The 22,618-nt window shown below is 46.1% G+C and overlaps 1 long non-coding RNA gene across 1 annotated transcript in view; it reads left to right on the forward strand.

Annotated features, from left to right (window-relative positions):
- The first annotated feature begins 1,683 nt into the window (after positions 1-1,683).
- LOC144891355 (uncharacterized) overlaps positions 1,684-22,618 on the forward strand; it is a 316,637-nt gene continuing 295,702 nt past the window's right edge. The window contains exon 1 of the long non-coding RNA XR_013622876.1: positions 1,684-1,693. This is a non-coding gene — a long non-coding RNA (uncharacterized LOC144891355). The remainder of the gene's footprint in view (positions 1,694-22,618) is intronic.

The following is a 22,618-nucleotide window of genomic DNA, read 5'->3' on the forward strand; positions in this document are numbered from 1 at the left end:
GGGGTTAGACAATAATTTTAAGGGATTAGACAAGAAATTTGGGAAGTTAGACGACAAATTTGAGGGGTTAGACAACGGGATAAAAGAGGTGAAAAATGGGTTAATGGGGGTAGAAAACAGAATGGCCGCTCAAGAGAATCAAATAGAGGGAGTGAAAAATGGGTTAGAGGGGTTAGAAAACAGGATGGAAGGCAAATTGAGGGACATGAGGGACCAAGCGGAAAGGGAAGTTAAACAAATGGGGCAGCAGATAGAGGGGGTCAGAATGGGGGTAGAAACCAAACTGGATGCTCACAGGGAGGAAATGGAGCAGATGAGGGTGGCATCTGGGCAGGAGATGCAAGTGATGGGAGAAGAGATCAGAAGGGGTGTGAGTGAGGAGGTCAGAGGAGTGCGCGAGGAGGTGAGGCACTGTAAGGAGCACATGGAGAAGGAGGTGAGAAAGGGGACTGTAAAGTTACAAGGGGGCATAGAGGACCTGACGCAGGAGGTGGAACAGCTGACGGAGGGACAAAAAGGACTAACGGAGCAGGTTCAAAGGAACACTGCGGTATTAGGAGGGTTAAAGGCGACACAGAAAGAACTAAAAGATGACTTGATAGCGACGAAGAGGGAATGTCAGATGGTACGTGAGGGACTGACAACGAGGTTGGACGAGGTGATAGAGGTAATGGAGACGACGGACCGGCAGGTGAGGACGCACATGGAAACGGTCAAGGTAGCCTTAGAGGACGAACTTGAGGAGACGTACCGGGAAATAAAAGAGGTGAAGCAGAAATTAGAAGAAGTGGAAGAAGGGGTGAGCGAAATTAAAAAGCGACGGAGAGGGGATAAGAAAGAGATAAAAGAGGAGATAAAAGAATTGGTCCAAAGTCTGTGTTTGGATCGTGATGATGTGCTCATTAACCGGATGAGGGATTCGCAGGTGATGGAGGAGAAGCGAAGAGGAAGAGGACCCGGTGTAAGTGGTGACCAATATGGTCGTGCGTATGATGCGCCAGGTGATTTAATAAGCATGGGGGTCGAGAGAGACCCGGATGTTCGTGAGAGGCCAAGAGTGAGGTGTATGGCTGGTCCGGAGGGTATGGAACGAGGGTGCGAGCGAGAGGGTCCGGTGATGGGAGAGGTGCGAGGTGTGGGTGAGCAAGGTTGTGGTGGTATGGAATGGGTAGCGGGTTGCGGAAGTGTGACCCATGCATCGACACCAACAGGGGTAGTTTTTAGAGGGACAGGGGAGGCACGAGAGCCCCTTGGGGGTAATGTACTGTGGGGGCCCGGCCGGTTCGGCCCCGCGCTGACCCCGCAAGGGGCGACGCACGGGGTCCGGCAGGCGGGCAACGACTCGCATACGAGGTGGTCCCACCAGGCCCCACTCGCGCCGTATGACGGTGGGTAAGGGGGGCTTATTAGTGCCAGAGGACTGGGGGATTGATGAGCGATGGGCCCGGGGGGTAAGGGTGGCATCCCTGCCACCCTTCCCATTGTGGGGCAAATGCGCAATAGATTATGGGGTGTATGGCAGTGAAAACTAGCCCGGGTGGGTTAGGATATTGATAGGGATCTAGCGAAGATGACATCAGGTGACGTTAAGGTTAGATAGTGACTGATACCTGTAGAGGGGACGCAGGTAGATTAGTATGGATGATAATGACGTGGGAGCGCAATAGTTTAAAGGGACGACTGGGAAGCACAAGTTTCAGAGGGGAGTAGTTAGAAGAGATGATGCCGTGTGGTTGAGAATTGAACAGGTGTGATTGCACAGGTGTGCAACTGAACAGGTGTGTGGAGCAGTGTATGAGTAGTGAGTGTTGTGGATCAGTGCGAATGCGCTTGGGGGAGAGAAGGGTGCAGGCGGCACCAAGTATGAGAGCACAGGTGTGCAAGTACAGGTGTGTGGAATACATGGAGTAAGTGGTACGGAGTGGTGTGCATGGTGCGAAGGTGTGGATGGGGGAAGAGTGGACCCCCTTTTCACGAGTACCCGGGGCGGGTAGTGTAAGTGTTAGGTAGAGGGTATAGGTAAATTGTGGTTGGATATTGGCATCTGTGGTGCGGGTGAAAGAATGGTCTGTGGATGGGTGCATTAGTGTTGTGGAAATGGCTGGGCGTGTAGCCTGTTAGTGTGTGTAGTTGGTTTGGGCACTCCACCACTGTGAGGATGTCGGCCAGGTGAGGCCGCAGGTGGGCTCTGGGAGCCGTTAGTGTCAGTGGGTGCCTGAGGATCCCGGGTGTGGATCGGGCAGCCCGTGCCAGAGAGGGCACTGAGGGGTGAGAGTGCGAGAGGGCCTTCCCCAGTTAGTTAGGTTAGGGTGAGGAGCAGGTAAGCTCGGGTGGCAACTACAGTGGTGGAGGTGTGCAGGTGGGTAGACCTGCTGGGAGAGCTACACGTCACAGCCCAGAAATTGTGCGAGAGCACCGAGTGTTGAATCGGGGGAGTGAGACCCCAAATTGAGAAGCACCACAGTTTGGTCAATGGGAATTGGTTTTTAGAACCCATAGTGTAAGTTGGCCAATGGATTGGCAGGGAAAGACCCCGGGTAATGTAAAGTTGTTAAAGTCATTTAGGAAATAGTTAGGATTGATGAACCTGTCGCACCATACGCAGCCACTTACCTGTGATGATGATGACTCCACACCTGTGTTTTCTTTGTTTTGTGTTGCAGGAAGGGAGAATTGCTGTTGGATTTGTGAGACGCATCACGACGTGGATAAGACATTGGGGTGATTCCATCTCTCCCTCCTTAGGAGGGACTGATGATGAATTGGTGATGGCAAATTTTGATGAGAGTTGGAAATGGCAAATTTGATTGGTTAGGAGGGAGAGAAGACGAATTTGGTTTATGGGAGGAACGGGGAAGACAGTAGGGACGTTTGTTTGATGTGTAAAGTAGATGTTTATGGGTAGTGTTGTGTTTTGTGGATACAGTAAGGGGTAAGGGAGGGGCAATGTAGGTTACCTGGTGGGGGGGGGGGGGGGCGTACGGTAGGAACGTACCTGTCTCACCTGGTTCCCATGTGCCCCCAGTGTGCATTACCTTATACTGCATGCACTTTTGCGCCCTTACCACCTTACTCACTTGTCTTTTCTTTTGTCTCCCACCTCCGAGGATCTGGCTTTGGGGCAGAGAGAGAGGAGAGAGAGGTGCTGGCTCCGCAGTTGTGGGCCTGTACTTTCGCTGCTTGCTGCCTGGATCGATACACCATATGGACCGCAATTTTTGTGGCCGCCCACCATGGACCGCAGTTCTTTTGCGGCCAAGCACCACCCGTTGATGGACCTCTGGGTCAACGTGGCACCTATGCCATACAGGTGAACCACTTATAGTTGGCCCCCCTGACGGCCACAATTTAGAAATGGACGCGGTTGGCGCCTTTCTTTATTTTTGAAGGAAGCCAGAACACCAAGTGGGCTCCAAGGCAAGACCAGCGGCAGAACATCGGCCGGCTGCGACACCACCGGTGATTATTGAACACTTTATTGGTGCACCGGATGGTGCTGACTGTACATTATGGGGTGGTGCTTTTGGTGCTTGGAAGGGGTGCTCTGCACATTATTAAAGGCCGTAAGGCCACAGAGCACTCGTGGGTTGGTGTATCGATGCTGGCATGCGTGCTCTCTCTATGCATAACATCTGCATGTGTTCCTCCAAAAACAGGTCCTGGATCGTAGTGTAAATATCAGCGTAGTCTTGTGTAAATAATGCTCCCTACCGGCTGTATGTTTAGTTTGAGAATTCTTTCCGCGATTCGGTTATCCTGTGGGTGTGTTTCTGTGAGGAGAAGGGTGCAACGTCGCAGGGGGACATATTTACTCATTTGTGAACATCTGTAAAACTGTCGCACTCAGGGTAGAGTTAATAGTAGAGGGAACTACATCTGAGTGCCACACTAACGTAGGTAAAGATTTATCGGGTCGGGACACCCCGAGGTAGAGAAGGGTGCAATGTTGCGGATATGGGATTTGGCCTCCATCCATATCCGCTTGTAAATATTCCCCTATTTCCCCAATACTCCCCAACTATCCCCAATCCCCCATTCCCTACTCCCATTGTCTGTAAACAACACTCTGTAGCCCCGACCTTCCCCTTTTTCCCCCATTAAATGTCGTGCCCAGGTTCACCGCATCTCACGTAGACAACTATAGGACATCTTGCTAGTTATTCTTAGTCTATGTCAGTTAAGGACTCGTTTCCATTAATTCTGACTCTTCGTTGCACCAGAATGTGATTGTATGGCACCAGTAGTAAGTTTAGGACCTCCCAATACCTCCCCACAATCTCATCTCTGCATCCTCCCATCATCTCATGAAACAACAACACCAACAACAACAACAGCGGCGCGGGGAGTGCGCGTCCTCACTCCGGCTTGGTTAGCCGCCATTGACCATGTGCTCCGACGGGGTTACCACACAGGGGCTGACTGTCAGCTCCTCGTCAAGGGCGGAGCCCGGTAACCCCCCCGCACCCAATAAGAAGCGGCGGACCGATTCCATCTGGGGCGGAGCTAATGAGCCGAGGGCGTGTCACTCCCCGCTGGATATACGCAGCCACTTACCGGAGGTGACGTCAGATGCGCCCCCAGCTTGGAGAGAGAAGTCGCCACCTCCAAGCGCTGGATACCTCCCGCCTCTTTGGACCGGACCGGGTCGATTCTGCCCCTGAGCCAAGGTGCACCTTGAGCCATCGACTGCCTGCCCTCCCCTGCCATCAATCCCTGTGTGAGTCAGTCTTGTCCCGTTTGTCTGTGGTCTGTCGTGAATAAGATAAGACTGTGTCTAAGTGCCCACCTTTCTGTGCTGTACCTCTTGTCCGTGTAATCTAAACGTTCTGCAAACCCATATTATAACCTCCTCCGGAGGTCTTGAGAACTGTACCCCTGGTGTCGTGTCATTTAACCCAGCCGTTGTGTCCTTTCCTTCATTGATCTAGCGTAGCGCGATTCGGCCAACGTTCGAGTATAATCGGGTAACTTGTGCGAACACGGCGGCCATTCCGCTCGGCCCAGCATAACATCTTAATAAGTCGTGTCCGTAACAATATATATATATATAGACTGTATATATACAGACTTGGCATTTAATATGGAATATTTTTTTTCTGGGGGTGAACTTACTTTTCAAGATGTCTTAGAACCAAAAGTTCATTGGAATTATGTTGAAATTATTCTAGATTTTGTTAATGTGACCTTTAAAAGAAACAAAAACCACATTTGACATTTCGAAACAAATAAATTGATCCTTGAAAGTGATGTAAACTGATATCGAACTCAATTCACGGACAGTACTGTGTTAAACTTCTGTAGGTTTTCCAGAAGTATCTCTTTATTTTGAACATTAGCCAATTTTGTTTTTTAACAAAAACAAAAGTTAAATTACAACTGGGATTACGAACAGTACAATTACAGTTCAGTACTTCTTGTAACCCCCACGAGCATTCAGGAGAGCACGTACACATTGAGGCATGCTGTTCACGAGATTTGCCAAGGTTTGGACAGGAATCGCTTGCCATGCAGTGACAATAGCCTGCTGCAATTCACGCACAGAGGTCGGCTGCTGGTCCAAGTGGTCGATTTGACGCATTAATTCTGCCCACAAGTTCTCTATCGGATCCATATCCGGGGACATGGCAGGCCACTCCATATGCTCTACACCACGGTCAGCAAGAAAGTGTTGGATCATGCGAGCACGATGAGGCCGTGCATTGTTATCTTGGAAGACAAAGTCTCCTTGAAAGGTTGCACGAGCAAATGGAAGCAATGTTTCTTCCAGAATGGCCCTGTACTTGAACTGATTCAGGTTTCCATTCAGAACAACCAGGTCAGTTTTGCCCCCTGCATGAAAAGCAGCCCAAACGGTCACCCCACCACCTCCAGCTTGGACTCTTGGCACTATACAATCTTTGTTGTAGGCTTCATGCACTTGTCTGCGCACTCGGACGTGGCCATCTTGATGATAGACCAGAAATCTAGACTCGTCACTGAAGATTACGTGATTCCAGGGTCCTGGCTGCCATTGACGGTGCTCTCTGGCCCACTGCAATCGGCGCTGGCAGTGTTGTCTGGTCAGGCGTGGCTTTCTCAGGGGACGCCTGGCACGATCGCCTGCTTGAACCAGTCGTTGGTTGAATAGCCTTCTGGATACAGGCACATTTGTCAGTTGATGCCACTCAGCCCCAAGCCGATTAGCTGACTTGGTACGGCCACTGCGGACTAACCGGTGCAGCTGGGGATCATCCCTCCTTGTGGTTCTACGGGGACGTCCTGGCCTCGGTATTGGAGTAGGGACACCCCTCTGAGCATTTCGTTTCAGGATTTTTGACACCTGACCTTGACTGATGCCATACTGCCAAGCAATAGCATGCTGTTTCATGCCGTAATTTCTTAAAGCCACCACTCCATGACAAACAGCATTGTCGAGTTGATGGACCATCTCCAGAGGAAGTGGCAATAACTTTTGGAGACATGCAGCAGTTGTTTTCCACTAATACAGAACGCAACAACCCTTGTATACCCGACTGTGAAGCCAATCATCAAATGCACCTGTCCGTACATTTTGCCACGCCACCTGTGATATAATCCTGTTGTTGACTTCTTGCTGCGACAGACAATCAGTGACATGGTTCTTTTAACAAATAAATCACCAAAGTGTAAAAGAAACTCGCCAGATTGATATACTGAGTTAAGCAAGTAAACCCAAGACAAGAAAAAAAAAATTCCATATTAAATGCCAAGTCTGTATACATATATACATACAGTTGTAGCCAAAAAATATTGGTACCCTTGGACGTTTTTCAAATCACTCAATTTTCTCTAAAAAATATGTTGAAATTGACAACAGTATTTGGTCTCCACAATTCTTTATTTCGCTGTTAATATTACAGAACCTTTGTTTTTGATTCAGAACTTAATACATCATTTTAAATAAAAAATAATAAATAAACGGCATTGACAAAATTATTGACACCCTCGACTTAATATTTGGGAGCACAGCCTTTGGACAAAATAACTGCAGTCAAGCGCTTCCTATAGCTATGAATGAGCTTCCTACACCTCTGCACTGGCAGTTTGGCCCACTCTTCTTGTGCCAACTGCTCCAGTTTTCCCAGATTTGTAGGGTGCCTTCTCCTAACTGCGGTTTTGAGATCTCCCCACAGAAGTTTAATGGGATTTAGATCTGGACTCATTGCCGGACACTTCAGAACAGACCAGCATTTTGTCTTGGACCATTCCTGGGTGCTTTTTGAAGTGTGTGTTGGGGTCATTGTCGTGCTGCAAGACCCATGACCTTTGACGGAGACCCAGCTTTCTGACACTGGGTTGAACAAAACTCCAAAATGCCTTGGTAATCTCCTTATTTCATGATTGCATGCACACATTCAAGGCACCCATTGGGAGAGGCAGCACAGCAACCCCAAAACATCACTGAACCTCCTCCATGTTTGACTGTAGGGAAGGTGTTCTTTTCTTTGAAGGCTTCGTTTTGTTTTCTGTAAACATAGAGATGATGTGCTTTCCAAAAAAGCTCTACCTTGGTTTCTCCTGTCCACAGTACATTCTCCCTGAAGGATTTTGGCTTGTTAGTCCCCTACCGGTGTACACCGGAGGGGACTATAGGTTTGCACTCCGTCCCTCCGTCTGTCAGTCTGTCAGTCTGTCAGTCCATCACGCAAAGAACAGTTTTCTGGACTTTTTTCTAAACTCATAATGCTAATGATTTCAAACTTGGTACATGGTTTCCTCATGATAAGTTACAGATCAAGTTCGAACTTCACGACGTTTCGATCATTTTTGACAAAGTTATGGCACTTTGAACTTTTGTAATTTCCACAACAGTTTTCCGGACGTCAGACTGCCGGTAGGGGACATGTATTGCAGCGCAATACTCAGAATGCTTGTTCAGGATTGTTTTGGAAAACTCCAGTCGGGCTTTCTCAGTAGTGGGGTCTTCCTGGGTCTCCTACGATAGAACCCCCTTTCATTGAGTTGGCGATGGATGGTGCGAGTTGAAACTGTCGTACCTTGTGTCTGAAGGTCAGCTTGAATCTTCCGTAGCAGTTGATCAAGGTGCTTTCTCCATCATTCGGACAATCCTTCGCTGTAATCTTCGATCAAGTTTTCTCTTGCAAGGTTGGCGACAGTGCCATGGGCCTTAATCTTCCTCATACCATTGCGTACGGTGGACACAGGAACATCAAGGTCTCTGGAGATGGACTTGTAGCCTAGAGTTTGCCCATGCTTGGCTACAATCTTGTGTCTGACCTCCTCAGACAATTCTCTGGTTTTCTTTATTTTCTCCATGCTCATTGTGGTACACACATTGACACAAAACAATAGTGATTCCTTTTCTCCATTCAAACTGGTTGAATGAGTGATTTTTATATTGCAGGCACCTTCAATTCACCACAGGTGACTTCAATTCCAAAGTGAAGGAGAATCACTGTTTGAAATCTAATTATTTCTAACAACTTCGAAAAGGTGCCAATAAAATTGTCCAGACCATTTTAGGATTTCTTTGCGGAATAAGCTAGTAATAGGATTTAGTAATTTTTTCAGCTTTTTTTGTTTTGTTCAACTGAAAACCATATAAATACATATGTGGATAACAAAATATTTTTTAATTTCCGCAATTTTCTAGAAGAAATGGTGCATTCTTTGAAAAAGGTGCAAGGGTGCCAATATTTTTGGCCACAGCTGTATATATATCTTACTAGAATTCACCAAATGTCCGTCCATCTGTCTGTCTGTCTGTCTGTTCGAAGGTACCGTAAAAACTGCTGAACCGATCGCAAAGATATTTTGGGTGGGTAATCCTGGGATCTCCACGAGTAAAATAGGCTATTTAGTTTTCCCAATTTCAGCTTTAGTCTCCAGCATTCTTGTGTTTGGACTCATGCATAACATTCTCGTTTGCATAACGTTCATTGTTCTCATTGTGACGATGTTGTTTTCCCGGGTGCTGCACAAACGGCTGCACCAATCGCTGCACAGACTCGATCGGACTCGGTGACCTCGGACAAAGACCTTTTATAAGGACACGGGTTGAATCCCTGCTTGGTAGAAATCTAACGCATTTCAACTGAAGGAAACACGTATCGGTAGTACATACGACATAGCGATTGTGAGCACGATTATCGATCACGATTCATGATCATGATCATCACGATCGTAGTGACATCCACATCCTGCTGATACTTGCTCCCGCATGACGTTATTTTCCCGGGTGCCGCACAAACGGCTGCACCGAACGAGATTGAACGGATGTTTATATAAATCGTTTAAAAGAAAAAAAGCCTTCAATTTCTGATATTTCAGGCCTCCCAATTGAAGCCCCGCCCATAGGGCGGCGGGTACCATTGTGGGTGTTGAATCCCTGCTTGAGAGAATTCCAACCCCCTCGCCGCCATCACCGCCGTCTATCCAACTTACAATCCCACGAGATATGCGGAAAGGACGACCCAAAACCAATATAAACATCATTAAACATCATTCGTATATCAGCATCATTAAAAGTAAATAATGACCTCGGCCAAAGTTCAAACGGTGTGAGTTTAATCTCTACATGAGAGAATTCCACGTAGCTAGTTGGGCGGTGAATACGCTAACAGATCACTGTCTCCATCGATCTTGCCAAGGCCGTAAATCCTATCCAGTTCAAATTCCTTCTAACTGTTCATTTGGTAGTTTTTACAATGAAGGAAACATTAACAATGTTGTTAAAAGTTTATTTTGTGATTAATTGGAGTTATGTTGTTTGGATTTAAAAAACAGATATCGAGTTCAAGTGAATCATGACATGCCGTGATGGTTTCTACTTTCTGAACGTGAACTTCGCGGATCGCCATATGCAGATTCACCACGGACCCACGATCGATGTTTCTATACGTGAACGTACTCGTTTGTTCACGGACAGTTACGTTTTTCATGGAAGTCCTTCACGAACTTGGTGTCCATGTCTGACGTGCGACTGAAGGTGCTCCAGGAATGTGAAATTTATTGGTTTCATGCTTTAGCATTCGCCGTATCTGCATTGCCTGTTTGCTTTTGGCCTCCCACCCGTGCGTAGCATCCACACACACGGCACACACACGTAACATCCATACACGTGATTGTGTGGATGTGTGGAATGTGGGACATTTGGTGAATTATAGTAAGATACTGTTTAGATTTTGATGATTTGCGTGTGATATGATTTAACGGATGTTTATATGAATCGTTTAATAATAAAAAAAGCCTTCAATTTCTGATATTTTACCTTTTCATTTGGGCCTCACAATTGAAGCCTCGCCCGTAGGGCAGGTACCGTTGCTCGTATATTTAAAGTGATTCTTCTACAAAAGATCCCACAGCTGACAGTGCATGTCAAAGCAGAAACTCCACCATGAAGTCCAAGGAACTAATTGTCTGTATGAACTGTCTGCAGTCTACACCATAGAAATAAGTCTTGTGGAAATGTCTGATTGTATTTTCAGTTTTAACCCAAGAGTGCTTCGGTGGACAATGGGAATGGTGTTTGCCATCAAAGAAATTAACAAAGATCCCGACCTGCTCCAAAATGTTACACTTGGATATGTGATTTATGATTCCTGCTTTAGAATCGCAAACACCTTAGACTCAGCTGTGAGCTTCTTGGAACATGAAACTGGAATGGATAATTCATGCCTTATTGGAGCTGCAATAGCAACATCCGGTTCTACACTTTCCATGACAATGTCTCGAATGTTGAGCCCCTACTTCATTCCACAAGTATGTTTCCTGTGATATAGTTTGGAAAGCTCTCAAGTAATCCTCAAAAATTATCTTGAAAAGCCCGTGTCATTAAGGATGTTGCATGGAGTTGTTCTATTTAAAAAACTTTTTTACCGTGCATGCATTAAGCGATGAGCGGTATTAAGCAGTTGGTTGAGTTTGTCTGTCTGTGTGTCTACAACCATCAGTTTACGAACTTAATTTCAATTGAATGTTATATTTTGAACATGGATCAGAATGTGAATTCAAAAAAATGAAATTGTAGTTTCGCAGTACCTTGGTTCTGAACAGACCCGATTGCGAATGTGCAGAGCCGAGTGAGATATTGTACACCGCTCCTTTCCTATGCTATCTCTAGGCGCTGCATAACGTAATTGATGGGCACAGAAGGGGGCTCAGTAATAACGCATGCTGAAAGGGAGTACTCAGTTTTTACTCTGGTTGTTGTACACCGCTCCTTTCCTATGCCATCTCCAGGTGCTGCATATCGTCATTGCCGGGCACCAAAGGGGCTCGGCAATGACACACGCTGAAAGGGAGTACTCAGTTTTCACTCTGGTTGTTTGTTTGTTTTCTTGTTTTCTTTCTTGTTTTCTTGTTTGTCTGGGCAATATCTCAGCCATCCTTTGAGCTAGGAAGCTGAAATTTAGGCACAATAGTGAGCAAGTACTTTCTCAAAAAGAGTATTTTTTGTTTTTTCATTAATCAATGAATTGATGAGTTATTTAATTATTAGCGATTAATTAAGTACGTAGACATTTCCTTTCTCTTCTGGCCATTATCTCAGGCACCTTTTGAGTTAGGAAGGTGATATTTGGACTTCCAATGACCAAGTGATTTGGCTGCAAACCCTTTTTCTTAGATTTATTGATTAATCAATGAATCAATTAATCGATGAATTGTTTAATTATTCGATGAATGAGTAAAAAAATTTTTTTTTTAAAGTTACACATTCTGATGAAATGGTGGTGGTTTATGTGTTCTATTAGCGAATTGATTAATTATTTAATTTTTTATGATTATTATTTATTTATTTTCATTATTAATTATTTATTTATTTTATTTCTCCTCTGGGCAATATCTCATGCACCTTTTGAGCTAGGAAGCTGATATTTGGACATGACAATGACCAAGTGGTTTGGCTGTAAAGGGTATTTTTTTTTTTCTATTAATTAATTGATCTTTTAATTATTTAATTATTCGATGAATGACTTAATTAATTTTTTTTAAATTTACAGATTCAGATGAAATGGTGGTGGTTTGTGTATTCTATTACCCAATTGATTAATTTTTTTTTTTTAATGAGTATTATTTATTTATTTTCATTAATTAATCATTTATTTATTTTCTTTCTCATCTGGTGTTAATGCTCCCGATGTTAATGCTCCCTGTATCCGATACTCCCCCTTCCTCTTCATTAATGGTATGGACCTCAAACATCCGGGGCCTTCGTTCAAACTTAACTGATCTCTCCATACAGGTTGCTTCTGACAAACCAGACGTGATCTGCTCAACAGAAACTTTCCTCCTTCATGATGTCTCTGATTCCTTAGTATCTCTCCCGGGTTACTCCCTCCTCCGGTATGATAGACCTGAGCCTTGTCCTGGAGGTGGGGTTGCTATCTTTATCAAAAACTCTCTTCCTCACACGCCCTGCACTGCACTCTCTCCACCTCAACCCCAGGAATACCTCTGGCTACGGCTTCCCCTTCGCTCCCACCTCTTGTACATATGTGTGTTGTGCCATCCACCAAACAGTGATGACTCCATCTACATCTCGCTGTCTGATAATATGGACCAACTTCTAGAGACTCATCCCAACTCTCTCTTTAGTCAGAGAGCCTACTACACTCTATTTCAACCCATAGCATACAAAAGGTTTGACCCCCTAGAGTTGTTGGGGGTATCAAGCTGAGTAAAAAAAAGTATGTAAGATTGACCCCCCCTGCTGGAACTAGTCACCAGACCCCCCTAAAATGACCCCAATAATGGGTTATTTCAACCCATCTCATACATGGACCAAATTTGGTTACAATATAGTGTCATGTCAGGACATTACAAAAATGTCAAATCTAACAACTTACCCTGCTGGAAAGGTGATGTTAGACCCCCCGCAAAGTACCCCCCAATAATGGGTTATTTCAACCCATCTCATACATGGACCAAATTTGGTCACAATATAGTGTCATGTTAGGACATTACAAAAACATCAAATCTAACAACTTACCCTGCTGGAAAGGTGATGTTAGACCCCCCGCAAAGTGCCCCCCCCTAAAAACGGGTTATTTCAACCCATCTCATACATGGACCAAATTTGGTCACAATATAGTGTCATGTCAGGACATTGCAAAAACATCAAATCTAACAACTTACCCTGCTGGGTAGGTGATGTTAGACCCCCCGCAATCTCCTATTGCATATATGAACCAAATTTGGTCACGATGTACAAATATAACAAATCTAACGTTACCCTTCTGGAAAAGGTGGGTGATGTTAGACCCTTCCTCAAAACAATCTACACACAATTATATATATATTATACCACAATCCATTGTGGTATCTCTGTCAGAGTCCATCTGTATCTGAAAATTAATATCACAAATCAAATAAAGTCAGCATACACTACAAGTGTTGGTTAATGAAATCAGCATACACACTACAAGTTACAACTACAAGTATAGAAGTTTGATTTAACTATTAATCTCCATTGTAAGAGGCTTCTGAGCTTTATTAGTTAATCTTTGTAATAAGATTAAACATTTTAAATTATCAAACCAATGCATTTCAAATAATGTTTGATTGTTAAACATTTTAATATCCTCTAATGTGGAACAAATATCAACTTTGTTATCATTATTAACCAAAAGAAGAGGGGAATGTCAAGAGGAAAACATAAATTCTTCAGATTAAGTTTCCATACTTACTATATGAAAGCATGTTGCTTAAAAACTGGAAAATCTAGAATATGCAGTTCCTCAAGGAGGGGCTCGTTCAGTATCTGTGAAAGTTAAATACAAAATGTATTTGCTATTTGACCATATAATGCTCATGAAATTTAGGATAGTATGCCTACAAGTCAATCATCTCTGATTGGTTTCATTCAGGCTTCTATTATTATATTATATTTGATCATGTCATGCTATTATAAGTGCATCAACAATATTTTATTGGTTGTCCTCTATTGGCTTCCGTAGTTTACAAAAAATATTACCAAGGAGGGCCTAGCAAGGTCATTTGCATACTTTTACTAAACTAGGGGCATTAAATGATGATGTATGTCAATGTACAGACATGTCTTAAGCTGTTAAGTTGTTACATTTGATAATTTGTAATATCCTGATGACATGATTGTGACCGAAGTTGGTTCATGTAAACGATGGCTTGAAACAGGGGTACTTTGGGGCCGGGGGGGGGGGTCTAACATCACCTACCCAGCAGGGTAAGTTGTTAGATTTGATGTTTTTGCAATGTCCTGACATGACACTATATTGTGACCAAATTTGGTCCATGTATGAGATGGGTTGAAATAACCCGTTTTTAGGGGGGGGCACTTTGCGGGGGGTCTAACATCACCTTTCCAGCAGGGTAAGTTGTTAGATTTGATGTTTTTGTAATGTCCTAACATGACACTATATCGTGACCAAATTTGGTCCATGTATGAGATGGGTTGAAATAACCCATTATTGGGGGGTACTTTGCGGGGGGTCTAACATCACCTTTCCAGCAGGGTAAGTTGTTAGATTTGACATTTTTGTAATGTCCTGACATGACACTATATTGTAACCAAATTTGGTCCATGTATGAGATGTGTTGAAATAACCCATTATTGGGGTCATTTTAGGGGGGTCTGGTGACTAGTTCCAGCAGGGGGGGTCAATCTTACATACTTTTTTTTACTCAGCTTGATACCCCCAACAACTCTAGGGGGTCAAACCTTTTGTATGCTATGGGTTGAAATAGAGTGTAGTAGGCTCTCTGACTACTTCCTCATATGATGTGATTTAAATTGTCACCGTGCCAGTTGGCTGGGTGTGGGTACCTCTCTCACCAGCCATGTCTCCTCAGCAAAGGACTTCTGCGACTCACTGGGACTGACACAATCTGTCAATTTCCCGACCCGGATCTCAGTCAACAGAGCATCTTCTCTTCTGGACTTGGTTATGACGAACTTCCCTGAACATGCATGCTGCTCTTCTTCTGCTCCAATCGGCTCATCTGATCATGTGCTTGTTAAAGTGGACATCTCTCTGACCATTCTCAAGGAGCCTGCTCAGCTTCGACAAGTCTGGCATTTCACTCGGGCCAACTGGCATGGTCTTCAAGCAGCCATCAATCATCAGGACTGGTCTCCCGTCTCTACAACCTCTGACATCAACTCATCCTGGGAATTCTTCCAAAGTAAATTGCTCTCTCTCATGCACAGATTTATCCCATCTCGTCTTCAGTTGTCATACCCTTCTTCCCGTCCATGGTACACGGAATCTAGTGGTGAGGCTGTTGCCCAGAAACAACTTGCCTTCCTCTCCTTGAAAGCAAATCCAACGGAAGGAAATCTCATTTCCTTTCACAAAGCCCGAAACAAGTGTGTGTCCACCCTCAGGAGAGCCAGGAAAAAATATCTCTCCATTCTCAAGACCGAACTCTCTTATCTGTCTCCCTCTTCCAAATCCTGGAGGCGTATGGTCAAATCTGTTTCTGGTGTTTGTTCCCCCTCCATCCCCTCCCTTACCTCAAACGGCTACACAGCTGACTCTGCACGTGAAAAAGCTGAATGCCTCAACTCTGTGTTTGCCTCTAAATCCTGTGTCCCAAACCCATCCTTCTCTGTACCCACCACACACAGTCGTACCCAGCTGCTCCTCGACTCCGTGTCCTTTCCTCCTGGCAAGGTGGAAAAGTTTCTGTCAACCCTCGACTCTGATTCTGCAACTGGACGTGACGGCATCAGCCCATGGGTCCTAAAATCCTGTTCTTCCGCTCTTTCACTCCCTCTCTCTGTTCTCTTCACCCTCTCTTTTGCTCAAGGTGAACTGCCATCTGCTTGGAAATCAGCCAACATCACCGCTTTACACAAAAAATGTGCAAAAACAGATCCGAGCAACTACAGATCAATCAGCCTTCTCCAAATTATCAGCAAAGTCATGGAACCCATCATTGCTTTGGATATGAAATCTTTCCTCTTCTCCAATGGCTTGATCTCTGATCATCAATTTGGTTTCAGACAGGGTCACTCTACTCTGGAAATGCTGCTTCTGCTGTCTCAACAATGGATGAAGGTCCTCAATGCCAAACAGGAAATTAGAGGTGTCTCCCTCGACATATCATGTGCCTTAGATACAGTCTGGCACCCCGCTCTGCTCACCAAACTCTCCTCTTTTGGCATCCATGGAAATCTCCACGCATGGCTGGTGGACTTCCTCTCTAGTCATAGTCAACGTGTGGCACTGAATGGGTTTCTGTCATCTCCTCCTCCTGTTCAGGCTGGAGTTCCCCAAGGCAGTGTTCTGGGCCCTGTGCTTTTTCTGGTCTTCATCAATGATCTCTCTGACTCTCTTGAAAATCCTCTCTATCTCTTTGCTGATGACTCCACTCTCTGCTGCTCCATTCCTCATCCCTCAGATCGGCAGTCTGCAGCCTCCTCACTCTCTGCAGACCTGGACAAAATCACAGACTGGGCAAACAAGTGGAACATGTCTTTCAATCCTGACAAATCTCACACTCTTACGATGTCTCTCCGAAAAGACCGACTGGACAACCCTCCCATCTACTTTCTGAATAAACCTCTCCAAGAAGTTCTGTCACTCAAGCTTTTGGGTCTCACTATCTGCCATGATCTTTCCTGGGAAAACCACACTTCCAAGCTGGCCTCCAAAGCCAGTCGCCGACTGGGCATCCTCCGTCGTGTGAAGTCCTTCCTTGGCACACCTGAGCTCCTCACCACATACAAGGCTTTCATCCGCAGCTCAATGGATTAATGCTCTCCCCTCTGGGCTGGTGCTCCTGCCTCACACCTAGCTCATCTTCACGCTGTTGAAACCAAAGCGTTCAGAATCATAGGAATCTCCCGCGATGACGCTATCTCCGAGGGCCTTTCACTTACTCACCGCAGGCAGGTTGGTGGTCTTTCAGTCTTCTACCGACTCCTCTCCGGCCCTGTTCCCCCAACTCTCTCTGGGCTCTGTCCCCCAAATATTCCTACAGGTCGCACAAGATCTGCCTGCAACCCTCTTATGGTTAAACTGCCAAAATCAAGACTCTCTGCCCACCTTCACTCCTTCATTCCTCTTTTCTCCCACCCCTGCAACAAACTCCCTCACTCTCTTCAATCCCACTCCTCCCTCCAGGTCTTTAAAACAGCTGTTCACCACCATCTCATATCTTCCCCATTTCGAAATCTTGATCTTTTCTACCCCCGCTAATTTCACCCCAAATCCACTTTTTTGAAATACCAACTTCTTTCCTGGAAGTCCTTGGTGTCCTTGCGTTTTATACCTATCCTGCCTCCCCCCAAGCCCTCTCCCTCCCACACATCTCCCGATGTCCCTGCTCTCAAATGTTGTGTTTGTGTGCTTCCTCCCCTTCTCTCCCCATCTTGTCTACCACTCCCCTTTTTATATACTTTGTTTGCTTGTTTGTTTGATTTGTTTGTTTGATAAATGTTCGCTCTTTCACAAGCCTCGATTCTGTATACAAAAACAAACAAAAAATATCTGGGCAATATTTCAGGCACCTTTTGATCTCGGAAGCTAATATTTGGACATGACAATGACCAGGTGATGTGGCCAGAAGGATATTTTTGATTTATTGATTAATCATTTAATCACTTATTTAATTACATTTCTAAAAGATACACCTTCGGATGAAGCACGAGTGGTTTAGTTATGCTATTATCCAATTGATTAAGAAAATATTTCATGAGCTGTTGCCTTCTTACGTCATTGGCCATGCTCTTCCAATTGGTCGACTCCCGCCCAATAGCGAGTCCTTCTGGGCGTGGCTCCCGGCCTGCCTGTGCGATGTGTGTTCAACCAGGCGGTGTTGTTAGCCCTGGTGCTTGATGATTGGCTTCCGGTTTGTTTTTACTGTCATTTATTAATTAGTGTACTAATGGGCCTGACTTATGTCTATGTGCAGTGCCATATGGGACAATGGGATGATTACAAGTTTTTACGAGCCGGGAAATTAGCGTAGTCCCTCCAATAATTAGCACAAGGGTCATCCTTGTATGACCACAGAGATACACTTACCCGACATTCAGCTAAACATGTCCCTGATTTATGAACATCAAAGTGGTTCTTTCTACCCACGATCATCGGAGCACCGACCAATGCAGATCTACCTGACTCACTCAACCCCACTGACATAACACAGCCCCCCTCCTGGAACCGTAGCCCCTGCAAGGTTCACCTCAGGTGCTACCCTCCCAGTCTTAAAACTTACTGTCTCACACTTTCTTAGCCTATGAAATAAATCAGGAGGGCTGTGTGAAGTGAGCCAAAGCTACCTACCTATGCTCCTTAACATGCTACCCCCTTAAACAACCATGCATTTCAAATATGTACAATGATGAAGTCCATTCCTAACTCCTGGGGAGGAAGGAAACAAACAACACGCAAACCTAACTTAACCACAAACCTTAACCAAAAAACTTTCAAAATTCATTTTAAAAAAACATTTGTACAACCCCAGTCCAAAGACCGCGTCCCGCGGTGGATGCCACAAGACTCATCGTTAACTGTGGGGCCATCCCAATGCACCCCAAATTTCAGTGCGCCCTGTCTTGGTGTTACAGGTGAGTGACATGGCTCAGGGCATTTCACCCACATTCATTCAACACAAACCCATAACCACTCATACACATTCCAAAAATCATCAAGACACAAAATCATTACAAAGCACGTATTCCACGCCCCTGCAGGACCATGGCATAGATGTCATACACATGTGTGTGCATTTCTACTAGGCAGTGGGGAGGTACCGTACAGGCAAGATGGTGGGGACACATCAGGCTGTGGTGCCCGCAGTCCCAAACACAAGTCGCCCGACTTGCGACTTTTTCGCCCCCCCCCCCCCCCCTTTACCTCTTGGCCCTGTGACAGCCAAACAGCTCCTTACGCTGTCGTCCCACCGGGTGGGGGGGGGGGGGGGGGGAGGGAGGTCTCCACACACCAGGCTCCGTCACCTCAGGCTTCCTTACAGCCTAACGGGCCGCTGGGTGTCTCTCGCCCCAGGGCGCCCAAACAGATCCCCACCACCGACGAGCTCCAATTTCCAGACACCACTGGCTGCCAGGGGTAATTACTGCAGAGGGGGGCCATAGTCATTGCTCCTCCAGAGCTTGATCTGTACCTGTGGACACACACACCTTCCCCACCCACAAAATCTTCAAAAACATTTCCTCCCCCTCTGCCATTCAATTCTACACCACATGTTTCCATGAGAAGATGTTACACAAAGAGTTGCCATGGCCTGACATTGTGAAATCCCCGTTCACATTTCAAAACCATTTAATCCGAACACAATCATCACCACTCATTCACAGTTCATTTCCAACCTCACAACCACATGAAAACACAAAAACTCTACACATAAACAAACGCCATCCACAAGACACTGTGTGGCACACATTCCATCCCCTCACCGGCCATGCCATCACTCTCACCCGCCCCCAACTCCAGATTACATGTCCTAATTTTCGTAAGCAAGTCCTGAAGCCTGGCAGAAACCAAGGCCAATCGTGAACCGTGAGGTACACCTCAAAGCACTTACCTCTGTTTCAGTTAGTTGCAGGTTGGTTGGGTCCAAGAGTGCCACCCACAACCAAAAATTCCAAATTTATCCCATTGGGCCTGTCAAATTCTTCCAAATTTCCTTTTTTTCCCTATTGTACTGGCAGGTATGTGGATCCGCCTCCAACGGTGACCTGTACTACACAACTACATTTGGCTACGACAGCTCCGCACCTCTACCGTGCAAGGGCCACCGGGGACAAGCTGAGCAGTCGAAACGCCAACTTGGTCCATGAGCATCCACAAGGGCGTGACCCACCATCCATCCTTCGGGCCCCCAACGAGGAACACTGCTGCTCTAGCCCAGCTGGCCAATGTGGTGAGCACCTGCTGCCAACAACACTAACATTCCCAGAAACCTCGGCCCTGTGGGAAACGGTCGCAGTGCGTGGCATCTACATCACGTACCCTGCACCGCCCACATCCTCCAGTCCACACAACTGCAGCCCCACCTTGCCCACCCACATATGACCACACCAAGGTCGAGCAAACAGCCATAATTCACCAGGAGACTCCTCCAGAAGACATGGTCCACGCACCTCGGACACTCACAGCACCACGTTTACCCCCAGACTACCCAACTACATCACCACAACTCCACGTCCCAAATATTGGCGCAGTCGCACCCTGTATCCAGTTGAAGTCTGTGTCCTGCTAACCTATCAATTTATCCCTGCCTCCAACACTTTGGTCTAACATACCTGGATAAATAATGGTGCCACTGCTGTCAGTGTCCACCATGGCCTCACAAAATTCACGCTTAAATTTGCATCTAACCCTGAGATTACCCATGCCAAATATTTTTCACATTTTACTAATCTCACCAAAGAAGCGTTCTTTTCCGTACGCATGCCAGCCGAGCATGGCCCATACGCTCGGGGAGTTACAAATTCCCATTCCACAATCCCATGGCTCTCTTCCCAAGCTGAGAGTCCACAAATCACAACAGGGCATCTGGGGAAGATCACTCTCACACCATCATGTAACACAGATGCCCTAATGGTTGTCCTGTGGGCTCTAATCATTCCTGTCCATGCGGTTTGACGCGCGTCCATAGACCAGCACAGCATGGCAGGTCACCACATGCTGGCTTTCCCAGAGTCTCAGGGAGAGGCTGTCAGGCTGCATGCCTGGGGAGTCACCACATCAGGCCCATGTTGGCCGTCCAAGGTGCTGCCACCAAGGCATGACCCACAACACCTCCCCACTAGTGGTCCTCATAATACGCCATCCCATGCCTGTGAGAAACCACCTCGGACCCCCTGGAAGTCTTAACCCCCACCAGGGTCTAGTGACCCTGCCAGCCTGAGACACCTGCTCGGATGGCACCCCAATGGACCAGGGATGCCACACTCCACCAGACCCCCCATTGGGCCCAGGTCATACCACAACACTCATGGTCGGACCCCACATCCAAATCTCGCCAGCACAGCCCCCCAGCTGGCTGGCATAACCAAATTTCCAAAGGAGCAAGTTTTCCCCGAGGACATCCCCAATGACCTCTCCTGGTCCAAATTTCGCATCCCGGGGACAAATTCCACCCACGGCTGTGCCAAATCCAATTCCCATTGAAATATAAATTTCTTTTTTCTTTAAAAAAATTTCATCTCCCGTGCCAAACCGCAACTGCAGGTTACAACCTCCTCCTCGGGTTGTTCTGCCCCTACCTGTAGCTGTTCCAAATTTCCTACGGGGACCAGATCTTCCAAGGCTCTATTTCCCGACTCTTCCATGTCCAATTCCAGCTCGGAGCCAAAACACTCCCCCTGCTGGGTATCCAATTTTGGAGCCTCTGGTGCCCAATCGTTGTTTGTGGTAAGGGTCACCTTGGTCACCTCAACCTCCTCTTCGGACCGACTCACCTCAACCACCAAGATCCCTTGGACCTGAGCAACCTCTTCCTCGATGGTGTTGTCCCAGGTCTCCAGCCACTCCTGTCCAAATCCACTCACATCCCCATCCCCAATCAATTCTGACCCCAACAGGCCTTTATCAATAAATACCCGGTCCGGCTCCATCACACGGACCCCCAATATCTTTACCCCCTGTTGGTGTGTTGTGGCATCCACACCAGCCTGATAACCTTCCAGGTCTTCATTCCTCAAACATTCCCCATTTAAATTTGCAGACTCCCCATTTACCTCAAGACACTCCCCATTCACCTCCAAACGTGCCACCTCTCATTTTAATTCAAATTCCGTTGCAATTCCCTGCTCCTGTGCCCCATGCACATCAGCTTGGGCTGCACCCTCTTCCATTCACATTGTGAATTCCACCCGTTTTGCTTCAAATTCTGCCACTCTTGGCATCTCCTGTACCCCACTGGCACCATTCGTCCGTCCCTCCTTCAATTCACTTGTCAATTGTAGGGGAATTTGTAGCTGAGAGACTCAGGACTCCAATGACCGGACACAGGTTTACAAAAGGTCTGGTTTATTAACTGGTTATTCACTTCATTCCATTTACCAAATAATACCGCATAATATAATGGATCAGGTTAACTCTTTTCGCATGGTCCTTCTCGTTCGGCTGATGTTCCTCCGCCACTCCCGTTGGTCAGAGCTTCTGGTAGCAAGTTCTGTCGACTCCACGTTTGCTCTCGTTTATATGGACAAACTGGACTTAATCCCCTCTCCGCTAATGCCCCGAGGTCATGCATGTACCAAGTCCTGGTATCAGCTCGCTCCCCTCCTGTTGTGAGTTCCGTTTACCAAACGATAGGGGGGTGCTTCAGCCAGGGGCTGTGACCAGGTGGACAAGAGATTATCATGTTCGGGCGCATTCCTGACACTCATTTACAAACTCGGCTTTCACAGAGTTTGCATGTAAAATGTATCTGCTTCGTTACCAGTTTAATTAATAAGTTACCAGTGCCAATTTAATAAGTTACACTGAGTTACACTTCCACAATTCCCTCATCTTTTTGTTTTTGTTTATATTAACCATTAATCTAAACATCAATATAAGTAAACAATCAATCACTACAAGTAAACATCATTACAAGTATAAGTAAATAATCAATCACTTTGGTAATCAAATTCCCTTGGGCATACACCGTCATCCTGCAAGAATCACAAAACATTTCG

The sequence above is a fragment of the Myxine glutinosa genome, chromosome 3 (assembly GCF_964187855.1).
Source record: "Myxine glutinosa chromosome 3, kmMyxGlut1.1, whole genome shotgun sequence".
In the NCBI taxonomy this organism is placed as follows: Eukaryota; Metazoa; Chordata; class Myxini; order Myxiniformes; family Myxinidae; genus Myxine; species Myxine glutinosa.